A 15,827-nucleotide genomic window follows, 5' to 3' on the forward strand; every position below is an offset into this window, starting at 1 on the left:
GTAGGCTTTTTCGTGTTGACCTTTCTCTGCAGCTGAGTCAATATACCCGCCCCATTCTCTAATTCGAGTCGTCAATCTCAGTTGATTCTATCTTTATGTTATTATAATATTTATACCTTTCATAACAATCAAATGCGAAGTTTCTGTGATCAGCGCGTAAATATGTATGTGATTATGTGTTATTATTTGCTTCCATCTATATACACATTTGTTGTTCATTTATTTGCTTTATATTTATGTTGAAACTTATTAATATTGTATAGATTTATACTGTTGTACAGGGTATGCCTGAGCTCGAATAGTTTGTGTGCTTCTTTATAAGTATTACCTGCCATAAAATTAAGTAATATTCTACGACTCTCGCAGGCCACATAAAATTACAAGGTAGAAGTGCTGCCAATGTGACTCAAGTTAACGATTTTATTAATAACGAATGAAAATCGAATAATAATACCAAACTGCCATTCACGTATTAGTATAACACATATTTCGTAGAATTCTTTGAGGCTAACCTAAATTCAATTTAATAATGCTAAGAATTTTCCGATTTGCTACAAGGATGGACTAAGTCTAGGCTGACCGTTCTGATAATTCTGCTATTTTTAGCAGAGTAACTTGTGCAATAAATTCCACGTCAATTTGTAAATATCTTTATGTAGCGACATAAGTAGCGACATCTAAGATGACTATTTTTGTGCTGTGTTATAGAGAGTTTAAAAGAGTTTTACATACAAACCCCTTAAAATTGCCCTGTTTGACTTAATCTTACTCGTTTTACATCATTTACCAATATACTGCTCGTTTTTTTTTAAATGTTTTCTACAAATTGGCAGCACTGCGCTTCTAGGGTGACCATTCGCTCATACAATAACTTCTGCCTTGTTACGAAATGAAGAATCCAGCCAATCTGCGGACATGTTGTGACTCGTCGTTCGATCAAATTGAGCATGATTGTTGATTAACTTTTAAAAACAACCAAAAAAGAAAAAAAAAAACAAACAAAAAACAGATCTCAATTTCGTTATTCGCCGTTGCACACGCACATTTAAAATACGCAGCATTTACGTTAAAATTTTATTGCCTGCGTTATTGAGCCTGCTGCCCATTGGAATTGGAATTGGCAACGATTTAAACTCTGGTCTCTCTGGTAGTTCACTCGGCTGTGGTTTCCGTAACACATTTTACGCCATTGTTTTTGGGCATGGTTCAGCGTGCCGATATGCACGAGTTATGTACATTGCGCACAAGGTTTACGATTCCTGCCACTCATCGACAGGATGCGGGATGCGAACGCATCATTTGACTTTCCTCGCAGGCGTTTGTGTCTCTGTCTTCTTGTTGCTTCCAAGCATGCAAGACAGAGAGACGGGACCGACAGGCAGACAGATAGACTGAAAGTCAGACAGACTGGCAGACAAATGGACAGCCAGCCAAAAAGAAATGACTCTATCTGCGAGCAGAGCTCGCGTGATATGAAATACTTTCGCGGTTTCTTTGGCCGGGGCAAGCCCGAGAGCACAAAGCAATCTGCAATCTGTAAGCTGTTGCCATTAAGCAAATAAAGTAAATACTCGCTATGTGTGAAACCAAAAGCGAAACTTTTATTTTAAAACAAAATTGTAAACGCCAGCCGGAGGATAAATTATTTGTATACCAATAAAATGCAGCAAACAGGGCATACTACATTTGGGCAAGTTGTTCGTAATAGGTAGAGGAGGGACTTTGAGAATGAAATAAGACCTGGTTTGATCTAGATAGGTTCATTTGCCTGTTCATCCGTAATCCGGTTAATACCTCGACAGAGTTGGACATGAAAGAGTTTAAAATTCAAATGAAAAATTCCTATATAAACTTTTTATAAATATTTGTAAGATTGAAATCTAAAGACTTCAGTGTAGACAAATTCAGCAATTTATTTCGGTTTTAGCATTTGTAGAGAAATTATTAATATTCAATAGTAAGCAAATTGACTATTACGCAAAACTCTATTTCCGTCTGACCTCTGAAAACAGCCAAATTTAGCTAGAAGATAGCCAGAAAACAACAAGACAGGCAGTCTCACAACTGTTTACAGGGTATCAGCTGGAAGTTAGTCAGGCCTTGCTTTGCCTGTTCTGTTTTTTTTTTTTTTTTTTGTAAATTTTTACGCAGTCTGGCAACACGGGCGCACGGCAGTTGAAAACGTCAATTGTCAGTTTGTTGCATTATCGGCGCTTTACGGCTCATTTGCGTTTTAAACATGTGTAAATAAGTTAAGATGCCCTCACCGCGGGGGGGGCCAGTCGCTCGCCTCTGTTGGCCTCAAACCACACGTCATGCTTTCCGTATCGTGGATAGGATATGAACAGACACTGCCTGCTGTACGGGCAGGAGCTGACAGGACGCGGCGACGACTCATCGTTTTTAACACTGTGCCCGGCCGTGCTGTGATTTATGTGAATTTTCAAAATAAACCAACACACACAGAGCTGCCAAACTGTTGCACTCATTCGCGCATATTTAATGTGCATAAATATTTTCACATATGTAAATTATAATATGAACATGCACGCATATATATTTATGTACATATGTGTAAAGTACACTCCGGCCCACGCTGCTGGAAGCTGCCTTATTAAGCACTCATTACTCATGCCGCCTCAGCTTAAAGTAAATGTGCCCACATATGTATGCTACACATATATTTATTGTCATTTAAGTGCTCGTAGGCCTGTGTGTGTGTGTGGGCAGCCACGCCCACAGCCACATTGGTGCAATGCTGTCAGCTGTCTGCGGTCAGAGACGGGCACTACATGAATCTGGCTGCAGCACACGGCCGCATTATTGTGGCCAAAAGCTGGAAGATGATGGCTGTAATAGATGAGGTAATGCGATTATTACACACTTTTTGTTTTGTTCGTAATGATCCAGAAAACGCAAGTTGATTAAAATTATTAATTATATTTCATTAATGATCTCTAATAAACAGCACATTGCAATTGGGTCTTACCGACCGCGTAATACTCTGTTTACTGTACAATAACTGAGGTAAGCAGCTGTTTGATTGGCTTGATAACTTGCAGAATTCGCAAAGCAGCGCCTTTTAAACTGAGTTACACGATTTTCTATTCAAAATTTCAACTCAAGCAAAAAACCAATATACCTTCCGACGAGAGCAAAGCCAAAAGGCTTAGTAAATGTTTAATGCACCTATAATTCGTTTCTTTCTGTTATAAAAATGATTTTATTTCCATATATATATTTGTTTTATATTATATATTGTGCCATGTGCAGTTGAGTATTGAAATCAATTAACAAAACTATAAAATCAGAAAATTTGTTAAGCTCTTAAGCTCTTAAACCGGAATAATTACCGTATGTATAGAGACGAATAGTTAGTTCTCACTAATCATGATGAGCATGAGTAAGGTTTAGCATTCAGAAAGTTCAGATAAATGTTTTTAGACATTTTTCAATATATATTTTACTCAATATATTTTACCTTGAGGTTATTTCAATAGGGACTAAGCTTCCATAATATAATCTCTTAGCTACATAAAGATAACTTTCGATATTATTATATCTGAAAATAATTTGTATTTCTCTTAAATATTAAACGCTGCTCCTGCTCACATTACCTTGAGCCTTGGCGCGCGCTCTTGCCATACACAACTTTGTGAATTAAACTAAAAACAGTTTACAGAGCTTTTTGTGCAATTTTGCGCCAAAGCCGAAAAAATGAGTTTGTAAAAATTCTCGAACTGTGTTTGTTTGTCTTTGGCATCCCCTGGGCGGGCCCTCACAGCCATTGAATTCGCATTCACACTTTGCTTATTTATTTATTGCTGCATTTGCATTGTTATGCACGCCAAAGCAGACAAAAATAAATAGGAAAAAAAGAAAATAAACACAGAAAAACAAAAATAATACACACCAACACACAGCGCAATAAATTTAAAATCTAATTACGCGCACCATTTAATATCGAAACGTTGGCGTCGGAAACGGAAGTAAATGTGGGGAGTAGTGATTGGTGGAGGGGGAGTGAGGTGGTGGGGTAAGTGAAAGCCAGCACAGTCGAAGCGAACGTGAGCAAATAACTGAGAAAAATAATTTGGTAAAATGGGCAAAAGAGAAAATACCGCAAACACATATAAATAGATGAGGCGCGACCGGCTAAAATTTCCAAAGTTGCCGAGAAAATCTAATTACGAAAATTTTGATAAGCCAGCCCCCTCAACAAGAAGAAACTAAGCTTTGCCAAGCATTAGAAATAGTTGCTCGTTATCCGGTAAACAAAAAAAAAATAAATGTTGGCAAATTTAATAAAATTGCTTGTGGTTAAGCTTTTGACTTGTGGTTTCTTGTTGCCCATTTGGGCCACACTCTTGTGTGTGGCAGGCACATCAGTTTGCTTTGTTTTGCATGTAATTTATAATGAATTGGGCAGCACTGGGCGGAAGTGATGGGGCGGCGGCCACCCACTGACCGCACCGCAGCCCACACAGCCCACAGAATGGTCAACATTGCTCAACTTGTGAAAAATACATTATGGTTGAAGCATTTAATTGCATACAACTTTTATGGCTTGTGCGTGTGTGTGTGCGTGTGTGTGTGCGTTGTGGCTGCTAAAAAATGTAAGATTCAAAGATTTGTAACGCGCCCCCTGCTGGGTTTTTTTTTCGGCAACCAAACAAACTGGGGCTGGCACATACCGAAACGCAATTAAAACTAATAATTAATACTGGCTAAAGGCCAGCAGGGCGGGCTAGGGGGTTTGGCTGTTGGCAAGGACATTTGTCAGGCGGCCCAATGACCTGCTGCCTAGTTGTCTTCTGGCCGGGCATATAATAAAATTATGCTTCATTTATATGCAGGTTGCGTCATTTGACTGATGCCTACTAATGACTTCCTAACAATTTTTAATATCTATGCAAATGAACGTAAATTGCTGGACTGCTTCACGCTTGTCCCCAGCTGCCCCGCTTACCCTCTTTCGCTTCAATTTTAAGCCTGCCGCCATCCCCCTTGGTTAACCGTTTAGCCAGCGTTAACCACCAAAACACGATGGCGGCGTCTAAGAAACGCGCGCGCCCCCAAACTGAAAGCCAACTAACAACTGCTCTCAGGCGTTTAATTAAATGACATTATGGCCATTTCGCTGTCGGCCAACGCCAAGTGCCTGAGCCTGGAGCCCCGTCGGCCCGTCAAGAGTAGGCTCCTACAAAAACGCTACAAACTTGGCCCAAATACAGCACCCCATGGACTTGGCCCGGCCCGTCCAGAAAAAATGTCTAAAATGTACTCCGAGGGAGCCGTATTTCAATTGCTCTTTTGGCGTCTGGCTTCCGCTCATCATCGTGTTTATGTTTATTTTTCTTCTTTTTTTTTTTTTGGCAAAACATTGTCAAACTGTGTGTCTAGGCTTAGCACCTCGAACATGTTGAGAGTTCACTAAAGTTCACATCACATAAATTTTGGGTGTGATCTATGTGAAGCAGTTTAGCTGAATAATTTGTATACCCTGGTAGTGGGTAATAGGATTTTGTGAGGAAATGTGTAACGCATAGAATGGGACGACTCCGAACTATATATTCTAGATAATCTTTAACAGCCGAGTCGAATAAGCTATATCTCCATGTGTCTATTTCTGTGTGAACTAGTCTTTCAGTTTTAAAGCTATTGAAGTCATTGCATTTATTAGAATCGGCCGAATCGGATCCCTAAATCATATATCTGCCATAGGAAGGACTGGTTGGAAAGTGTGTTAGGTTCTCGTATGGAAAACTTTTTGCTGTTCAAGATATCTCTACCAAACTTGTCATTTATTAGTTTCACTATGCTACCTACATATCGAATCATCATCGAATAACTATATCATATAGCTTCCATCTGGCGAAAAGTAAATTCTTGCAGCATTTACGAGCTTCGCAGTTCTCACATCTGCTAAGCCGTAAGGCAAATGCTTACAAGGGTATTGAATCTTCGACGTGCCAAATATATATTTTATAATATATTAAAGTAAATTGTAAATAAAATTAAATGCATTTAATGAAGAATCTAAGGTTCTTATCTTCAGCGGGAGCTGAGCCCTGAACAAACCTTTCAACACACAACTGCATAATCCTTTAGAGATTTGCTTATGCCAAATCTCCAGGCATGTTTTCTCTATTTATTTTCAATTACGTCCAAAGCTTTAAGCAAGAACATAATCTGATGTCTATATATAGTATATATAATTGCTGAATATTCCATGTAAAGTGAGCTAGAATTACAGATTTGCAACGTTGTGGAAACTATTTGCAATGCAAATAATCAGTTTCATGTTGCTAATGCGGCGAGGCTGGTGCGTGGCGAAGAGAGGAGAGAAATTAAATCATTAGTTATGCAATTTGAGAAGATATATAAAAAAAAAACGAATTTTAATTGCAAGCTAGATATAAAATATTAAAAAGTGTTGGCTATGGTCGAAAAATGTGCGCATTGTTGCTTAACACATTAAATTAAATGTGTAATTTATTTTTATTTTAAACAGGAAAATTAGAAAATGTAATTAAAATCATAATTACAAAAGCGCTTTTAATTGGACATAATTGAAGACTGACTCGGGTTCGGGTTTTTTGAGTAAATATGAGTAACTATTTTAATACGTTTTCAACTTAAATGAAGAGCCAGAGAGCGTGTTCCACTTTTTTTTTTATTAGAAATGTAAATGGTTTGGCATGGCTGGCTATCTGAAAGGAACTTAGCTGCTGTATTAAGAAAGTTTTTGCATTTGTTTGTAGCCCGGCAACTTTAAAATGTAATCAAGGCGAACTTAACTTAAGTCAAACTTAAATTGCAGCAAATTGCTCTGCACTGCAGCTCAACAGGAATCGCCTGATGACCGGCTGATGGCAGTTGTCCGCCGTCCTTTGTCAGTTGCCAATTGGCAGCTGGCAGCTGGCAGCTGGCGCTTTGTAAATCCCTTGGAAATTTGTTGCAGCTGATACTTAACGTTAAGTACTAAACTGATGCCAAATTGAATGTGTCAATTTCGAGTCATGTCATGCATTTAAATATATTATACATATAAATTTATATTTATATTTATTTACGCAAAGCGCCAGCTGTTGTCCGGTGCACAACAAAAAAAAGGCCAAACAAATAATGAATGTGTAATCATAGTTACAAACCAATAATGATTTTAATTAATCGACGTGCTCCGGAAAGCGTATTCGTTCAACAAAGCGTAAACTATTTGAGATTATGTACAATAACAATCTAATTTTTTGGCCAATTAGATGCAGATGCAGGCAGAGCAGGAAGTTCAGAGTTCGAATGTCTATATGAACAAATTTAAGTTATTTAAATTTTAAATTAGTTTTTTTTCACATTTTTGATAAGTGTAAATAGATTTTGTTCTAGTTTAATCATTAAAATCAATTCGTAAATTACAAATCGATGTCAAACTTCATGTCAAGCCATTTGAAAAGTGCTGCCAATCACTAAAATAATTTCTGCGAAATGTAGACGAAACTGTTTCTGGGATTGCTCGGCGCACTTAAACAGAAATGAGCAAAAGTAAGTGCCATCGTTTGGCTGATTAAAATGCCCATTTATGCATATTTATTTAAATGAAAATGCTCTTAATTTAACTTGTGCTGCTTTATTTAAATATGAATTAATAATTTAAAATGCTGCGCAGCATATTTAATGTGCGAGCCAGAGTTTGTGTTACGTTGTAATCTTAGTGAATGTACGGGAATTATAATATTTATTTAATGACTGCTATCAACCTTTTTTTAGTTTTTTTTTTTTTTTTTTTGGCTATGGGGTTTTTGTTTTTGTTTTTGCTATAATTATTACCATTTGCCACGTTGCATTTACCCGGGCAAATTCTCATTTAGCTGGCTGGCAGAGTCCGAACGTAACTCTGGCTATATGTTGCATAGCTTTGTGCTGGCCGCTTTGGGGAGTCGGGGAGTCTGCTCATAATGCTTACACACATGTGCCATTTGGTGGCTTAAAACTTCAAATACAAACAAAATTTTTGGCTCAACATAAGCGGCTTACAATGTTAACAAACACACACACACACACACACACACACAGAGCACATAACATCTGGAGTTAGCACTCTCTGAAAATATTTTCAGCTATATTTTTTGTCGGTTACCTGCAGTTTAACACAAATGTTTGCATTGGTGTAAAAACATGTTTGTGTCTATATACATATACAAAAAATATTACAAAAAAAAATTACAAACCCGTAGTAGATACCATTTGGCATTTTCATATGCAAAGCTGGCCATATCTATCGACTGCTCCTGCTTCTGTTCTTCAAACTGACATAGCTTGGCCACAGCTGAATGGATTGTGCTTTTTCATTTTAGAGCTAAACATTTTTTTTTTCAAATTTATTTGTCAAAATCCATGCCACAAAATGTCATCTGCAGACACGCCAAAATCTAAGCTTGGAATCTCTAACTTTTAAAACTCAGGATTGTTTCTCAGCGTAGATAGTATCTACTAGAGTGTATCTGCTGTAGAGTATCCTACAAGTTCATACAAATTTTTCATCATTTACCTTGAATATCCTTTATTTAAATTTAAATCCAATCCAAAATCTATTGTACATACATAAACTACACTATTTTCTCCAAGTTTTAGACTCCAAAATTGATTTTCCATTTATATTTGGCATTCAAATTTCTTTGGACAGGTATAAAGCCTATCAAATTTCCACCAGGAGGTTCGTCCTATAACGCAGGTGGAAACTCATTAGTGCACTCGTTGCTCTTATTAATTTTCCCACACATTTATTGCCTTTCCACAATTGCTTTTGTTTTATTATAATTTATTGAAAACACTTTTTCAATAAATCACATTTAAAAGCTTCCAACTAAGCTTCCTGCTAACGCTTAAATCTTGTTGCTTCGGCTGTGCATGGATCAATAGTCTGTCAGTAAGAACAAACCCTTATATGTATATAGATTATTTCTTGGAAAATATGAAAAAAAATATACCTGTTGGGTTCTTTAAAAATCTTATAAATGTTGCAAAACTGTTGCTGTCGCTGCCTGGATTTATTTTTGGCTTTTATTTATTTCATATGTTTGCATATCCTTGTAGAGGATTTTTCAATTTGTTTATGAAATGTGCAACGCATAGAAGGCAACATCTTCGATCCCATTACGTATATACATTCTAGATCAGTGACGAGTTGATGGAGCCATATATCCGTTCGTCTGGCTGTCTGTCTCTTTCTTTCTCAGTTTTAAAGCTTTTGTGGGAACCGACCCGATCAAATCACCATATCATATATCCGCTATAGAATATCTGCAAACCGTAGGGCAAATGCTTGCAAGGGTATTGAATAGTCGGCTTGCCGAATATGTTCTTACCCTACCGTTTTTATTTCGTTTCAATGTGTGGCTTTTAGTGTGCATTGTAAAGCCGCTTTTCGATGTTTTCAAAAAAACAAAAAATTTGAATGCCCCGCTTTAAGCGCGAAATTAAAGATCTGTGTTTTCGAACTTTTTGTCTGCCGATTGCAAGTTTGTTTTTGCCACAAATCAAATGGCGGGCGGGCGGACACATAGAGCAAGCGCAAAGGTCGCCCCGGGGGCGCATTCTTAACATTGACAACTTGGCACTTTTAAATAAATTTTCGATTATCGCGCGCCCCATTAAGGCAATAAAAATGTAATAAATTTTCAATCTGCGTCCGTAATGCCATCGCCTTTTAGTTTAGCACCGCGCTAGGAGACGCCTCCAGTGATAAGTTTTATCAAATTTACTAAATCGACGATAATATTGAATGGACTTTGGCACAGGACTTTGCTTGATTCACCGACGCCTGCTGGCTGACTGCTGCCTGCCCCCCGCTTCCAAACTCTTTCTATTACTGCATGAAACTTGCCATTATTTGTTAATTTTTTTTTGGCCCAGGGGCGTTGTTTAGTTTACTTTACTCGCTGCGAAGGGGGTGTAAGGAGGCGGTTTGGCTGCAATAATAACACAACACGCATACGCCGTGTTGTCGAGGCCTGCAATTGTCTTTGGTTTCGATTACAGTCGTTTGTTGTTTGTTGCTGTATATATGTGTGTGTTTGTGTGTGTGCTTGGAACTTCGTATTCAATTTTCATACTCGATTACCTTTTGCTGGCCTATTGCTGGGCTCAGCTGCCGATGCCGCTGCCGCTGCCGCTGCCTCTGCTTCTGGTTTCCATTTTTGATTCCGATTCAGATTCTGTTACTGCGGGCATACGGATTTCTTTTTCCACTCTGTTCTTTTTTTATTTTCTGTGCTGCGCCAAACTTTTGCCCCGTGAAACGCAAACATTTTATTAAAAAACTTTTGTTTCACTTGCCGCTGGTGCGGAGGCGTCGGTTGATATCGAGCGCCTTCGGGCGAAAGTTTACACATAGAAATATGATTTTACATTTGCTTTTAATTTTAACTCTTGCAATCATTTTTTGGGCCTGACTCGGCGGCCTGGCAGCGCCTACCTTGTCGGCAAGAGCTGCGGTCATACTCCACAAAACACGCAATGCGCGCGCTCTTTGCGAAAACATAATAATAAAAATAACTTTGTTTTTGCTTTTTTTTTTTCTTACTCTTCTACGTATTCCTTTTTTTTTTTTGCTGCCAAACAATAACCATAAATGTCGGAGCACATAAAATGCCAGACTCGTAATTGATTGTTACAGGCGGCCAGAAAAAAGGAATTTAATAAAAAGTTGAGAAAGTTACACGCGGTGCGAAAAATATTTATGTGCACTTTTCCCCAGCGCTCATAACTGGCTTGAAACGTTAGAGAAATTGACTAAACAATGGTTAAATCTTGAGAGAGTTCACACTGAGATTCAGTTCTTGACAGTTGCCTTCTGGGCTAAATCTGTTTCCGTTGGCGTAAATGTAAGTGGAATTGAGTTGATCAAATCTGCGCATAAATTATGTGTTTCACTTGTTAGTTGTATATATGAAAATTGTTTGATGAGTTATGTAAATAACATTAATATTTGGGATAATAAGATTTTGTATATGTGAGGATTCCTTTACGAGAATCATGCTATGTCTAATTACATCGTAATGCAGCTTAATTTATTACAAGAAATATTGATGTTTATATTGATTAAATCTACATTTTCTTATGTAATGTTTACGACAATCTCTCAGTGAAATTAGAAAAAAAGTTATTGAAACGGACTAAAATTAAAGAGAATTTTGTGAATTCTTTTCAGAAGTTCCATCAGTTCTGTCCTATTAAAATCTGTTCAGATTTCCTTTAAGACTTTAACAGAGCTATGTAACTGAACTGTTATGTTATGCTTAACTATTAACAGAGCCTAGTTATATATCTATCGATCTATCTGGCTCAGTTGTATGTCTAGTGCAGCTTCTGATAATTGATAAATGAGAAGGAAGGAATGTTAATAAACAATAAAAATAAATTCTTAAGAGATTCCTACCAAATTCCTTCAGTGCCGTGCCGTCTTTGTATGAAAATTATCAGAGGGCTAATGAGCTTTTAATTGCGCACTCATGTTTGTAGGTGTGTGCTGCGCACGTATGTGCGTGTGTGTGCGTGTATGTGTGTGTGTGGGGTTAGAATTAATGAAGCTCTTGAGTGTGTTTTAAAGTGCTGCAAAGATTAATCATACACATCAATCTTAACCCTCGACAACAGCGTCGCTCAGCGCGTTAATTATGTGCGGGTCGCAAGAAGTTCCTGCCAGTTAAGGGCATCCTGGCGTGTCCTGGATGAGGTGGAGGGGTAGAGGGGAACGTCTGTTTCTGGAGTTTGTTGTAATTTGATTTGAATGGGTTTCATGTGGGCTGAAGAAATCTAAATACGAGTAAAAAACAACATTGCAATTGCAGTTGCTTCAACTTAATAAAAACTTCAAGTTTATCCCCAGCAACTTTTGAGCCAAGTTTCTGCCTGGTAACTCAAATACTAAATACGAAAAAAAAAAAACAGGAAGAAAACTATCCGAAAAACAGGCACAAACTTTTGGCTTTGTGTGTTGCCTTTGCACTTGAAACAAAATGTGAACTGGGCGACGGGCGGGATTTTCTGGGTGTGTTTGTGTGTGTGTGTGTGCGGGGTGTGTGTATGCATGTGTGTGCTTGGTCGGCCAGTGGGGCGTTTGTTATAACTTTTAATTAAATAATTAACAAGAAATTTATTTGTATTTAGATTGGCGTCAACGTAAAAAACCAGACACCTGTTGGTAATAAATAAATTCCTGAACTCTGCAGAAACTTGGCTTGCGAAGAGTATGTCGATGCGAAGAGGTTTAAAAAATGCTGTAAATTTGAAGAGCACATTTTTATAAATGTTAAAATTTTGAAATGAAAAAGGCATAGAAGAAAATAATCTTCAACTCCATAAAGTATATTTATTCTAGATTAGCAACGACGATTTATTCTATGCGAACTAGTTTCTCAGTTTTGAAACTTTGCATAGTTCCGACTTCCTGTTACAGGAAGAACATGTGACGGTACTGGCCATATCAGCCCACTCTATGATATTGCTGCCATGTGAGCGATTGGACAAAAAGTAGAAGGGAGAAAAGAGAGTTGAATCTTCGGCGTGCTGTAGATAACCTTAACTTCTTGATACGTTTATGTTTATTATTTGGCCTTTTTTTGAACGGAGTTTGGAGTTTTTTAATCAATATATAAAAATGAGGCAATTCTTTCCATAACTTGTATAAAAAGTTTGAGATACTTAGATTAGCTACGATGTTCACATATATCTCAATGTTTGACGTATCTATTCTTCGGGCTTCTTCTTCTTAGGGCACTGGCACGCACGAATCCTACACGAATGAAAATTCCCAGGAACTTGACCATCCTTAGCTCAACTCCATACTATCAAACATAAACTTGTAACCGACTGGGAAACTAAAGGATTTTGATTCCTAGTCTTGAATAGAGAGAGAAAGATATGTAGAGATAGAGAGAGACAGAGAGAGAGAGAGAGAGAGAGAGACAGTTTGGTGAAGACTAGAGCTGCTGGACTTTTGTCTATTACACGGCTGTAATCTATCCATAGAGCTGTACATATACTTAAATAAGGGTATTAGCATTTAACAGTACATCATTATTATCATCATCATGATCATCAACAACGGCATCAGCATCAGTAATATATATTCTGTGTGCAAGCTCTCATCAGGCATGACAATTCACGACTGATTCCCGCACTTTGTGGCTGTTGTTGTTGTTGTATTTAGTGTGCGGTGATATGCGTAATAATGCAATAAATACAAATTAAGCACGCTTGAGTGCAATTATGCAAATGAATGTAGTTTATAGTGCGCAAAGCACACTAAACACACGCACAAACACACGCACACACACACACTCACTCAAACTAATACATGTGTGTGTCACATTGGCGGATTACAAAACGATTTCATTCGCTAATCTCTTATAATGAACACAAATATGTAGAACACGGTGATAATCGCCCATGTAGCACTTACCCATCCTACATATACACGCATTATCCAATACTCGTCAAATACTCCGCTTTATAACACTAACCAACAAACCAGTGTTGGCCAAGCTAATACAATTTGTGCGGCTTGTCACATTTTATTAAACATTTGTCTCTAAGCATTTTCCATTTAGTTGCTCAGCTTCGTATTTTCTCCTCTCCATCCCCTCTGCCCGCTGCTTCTTTTAACGTTCGTGTTTCGTGTCAACATCAGCTGCTGTTTTGTTGCCCCGTAGTTCGAGCCAGCGTGCTGGCCATGGCGATTTCAACGTCTTCTTAAATTTCTATAATTGCTTGTGATTTGTTAGCCGAAAACGTGCCGGGCAACTGCAATTTGTTGTGCGGCCATATAGCTTGTACACACACTGGAAGAAAAACTTGAACACAAACTTTTTCGAAGAAAATAAAACGTTGAAATTACATAATATATGTGAAAACCCTTGAGTACTTAAAGATGGAAGTGGGAGCTTTTACATACAGGCACAACATTGCACGGCATGCTAATGGATCAAATTCTTATAGAGATTTGTAAAATGGTATTCCCTAGGCAAAAAGATAAGAATGGAAGAGGAGTTGTTTGTTTCTAGCATTTGCTATAAAATCAATATCTTATATTCCGTAAAAAATGCTTATCAGTTATACTCAGGTTTTTTTTTAGGTGTATAAGTATCGCATAGATATTGCCATATATTTTTATTTGTCTCACGCTTTCAATAATTGCCGGCATTACACGTGGCTCCAATAAATTAGCAGTTCTGGCTTAAGTGTAAAATAAATAAACAGCAAACTTAACGGCGCTCTGGCTATAAAGCGGCTATTTTTCCCATATATATGTAAGGGTGTGCATGTGTGTCTGGGTGTGTGTGTGTTGGGTGGGTGGATATGCTTGTGTATGGCTTTGCTTTGTGGTCCTGTGCATATCAATCATACGCACTGTTGTACGGCTCACAATTATCGAGTGCGCATGACCGCAACTTTTGACAACTATTTGCATTACAATTTTCCATGTTGCACGACAGCTGCGCTCCTCTTCGGCGAATGGGGCAATGAGGCATTAAAATAGAAGAGCCACCGCCAAATTTGATGCCATATCAAATGTTGCCACATCCACAACATGCAACGTGTGGCAATGTTCGTCCGCCTATTGCGCTTTTTGCGCATTTCAAATGCACATTTTAAATAAATGCCCAAATTAAAGCCGTTTTGAAATAGAATATGAACAGCTTTAGCAAGATATATGATAAAATATTTGGTTGAAACTCTGATGAAAAGTCTAAATATATGCTGAGCGTCATTTAGGTTTTAATTGAGATTTCAATTGGCATTGATGCCTAAGCAAGGCAAATGTTTGCTATGATAAATCTTCAGATATAAATCTGTTAAAATACGCATTTATATGCCAGGAGGACATTTAAAAAAAATTGATTATTGTTAGATGAGACATAGCAGGAGCCTTTGAATGAATATTATGTTTGATAATATAGTTTAAAAACAGTCTGAAGAGCTGTGAGTCCACATTTTGACAAAATTAAAAAATGATTTGGTTTAAAAAGAGGCACACAAATAAATGTGTGCAGGGTGTAAGCTGTACGCGACTAGGAGCTACCCTGTTTCCAAGCCGCGCTCCTAGTAGCCTTGACAAATATTCGAGCTTTGTTCTTTAATGAGATACAGATATTCATCTATATTAATTTGTTTCGGGCGAGGTATCTACATCCAAATAGATTCAATATTTGCATGTAATTGGACTTACCTTTTTGTTATTAGTTTGCCTTTTTACCTTTAGCTTCTTTAAACTCAGGAGACATGCAAGAATGTTGTCTTACAAAAGGCCAGCTTCGAGCTGTGCTTCTGCTACTGTTCAAAGTCCTTCCGAGCTGCTTTTGCCTGAGCACCCCCTTGTGCTTCTGTAAAGCACCTGCCAATGCGAAACTATTTACAAGTAGATACTTGAAATTGAGTAGAAAGTTGTCAAATTTGATAGATTCGTCGTTCAATAAAGTTTATGCTACTAACTGCGATTCACAACTGCACTTTGATAGATCTTCCATAGGGCAAATGGCGCAGCTTAATGCTCAATGCGAAGGCGCTGACTGCTGGTTTGGCTGGTGGTTTAATGCCACATTAAGTCATCAAAAACTACAGAGCAACCGCAGAGCAACACTCTCGCACAAAACAGACAGTGCCACGCCCAGCACAATATTGCGCCCCCAACCGCTCAACATTTTAACAGCTGTCAGTTTTATGGTGCGTGACTTTTACGACAGCTGTTTTTGGAGGGCGGGTGTTGGGGGTAAGGGTGTGATGCGTTGGCCTGAGGCGATTTTCGGAAATCGGTTTTAATTGCCAAA

The 15,827-nt window shown here is 38.0% G+C and overlaps 1 protein-coding gene across 1 annotated transcript in view; it reads left to right on the plus strand.

The window, feature by feature from the left end:
- GluRIB (Glutamate receptor IB) overlaps positions 1–15,827 on the plus strand; it is a 164,325-nt gene that overhangs the window by 112,947 nt on the left and 35,551 nt on the right. The gene's annotated exons all lie outside the window — the stretch shown is intronic.

Source organism: Drosophila virilis, chromosome 3 (genome assembly GCF_030788295.1).
Source record: "Drosophila virilis strain 15010-1051.87 chromosome 3, Dvir_AGI_RSII-ME, whole genome shotgun sequence".
In the NCBI taxonomy this organism is placed as follows: Eukaryota; Metazoa; Arthropoda; class Insecta; order Diptera; family Drosophilidae; genus Drosophila; species Drosophila virilis.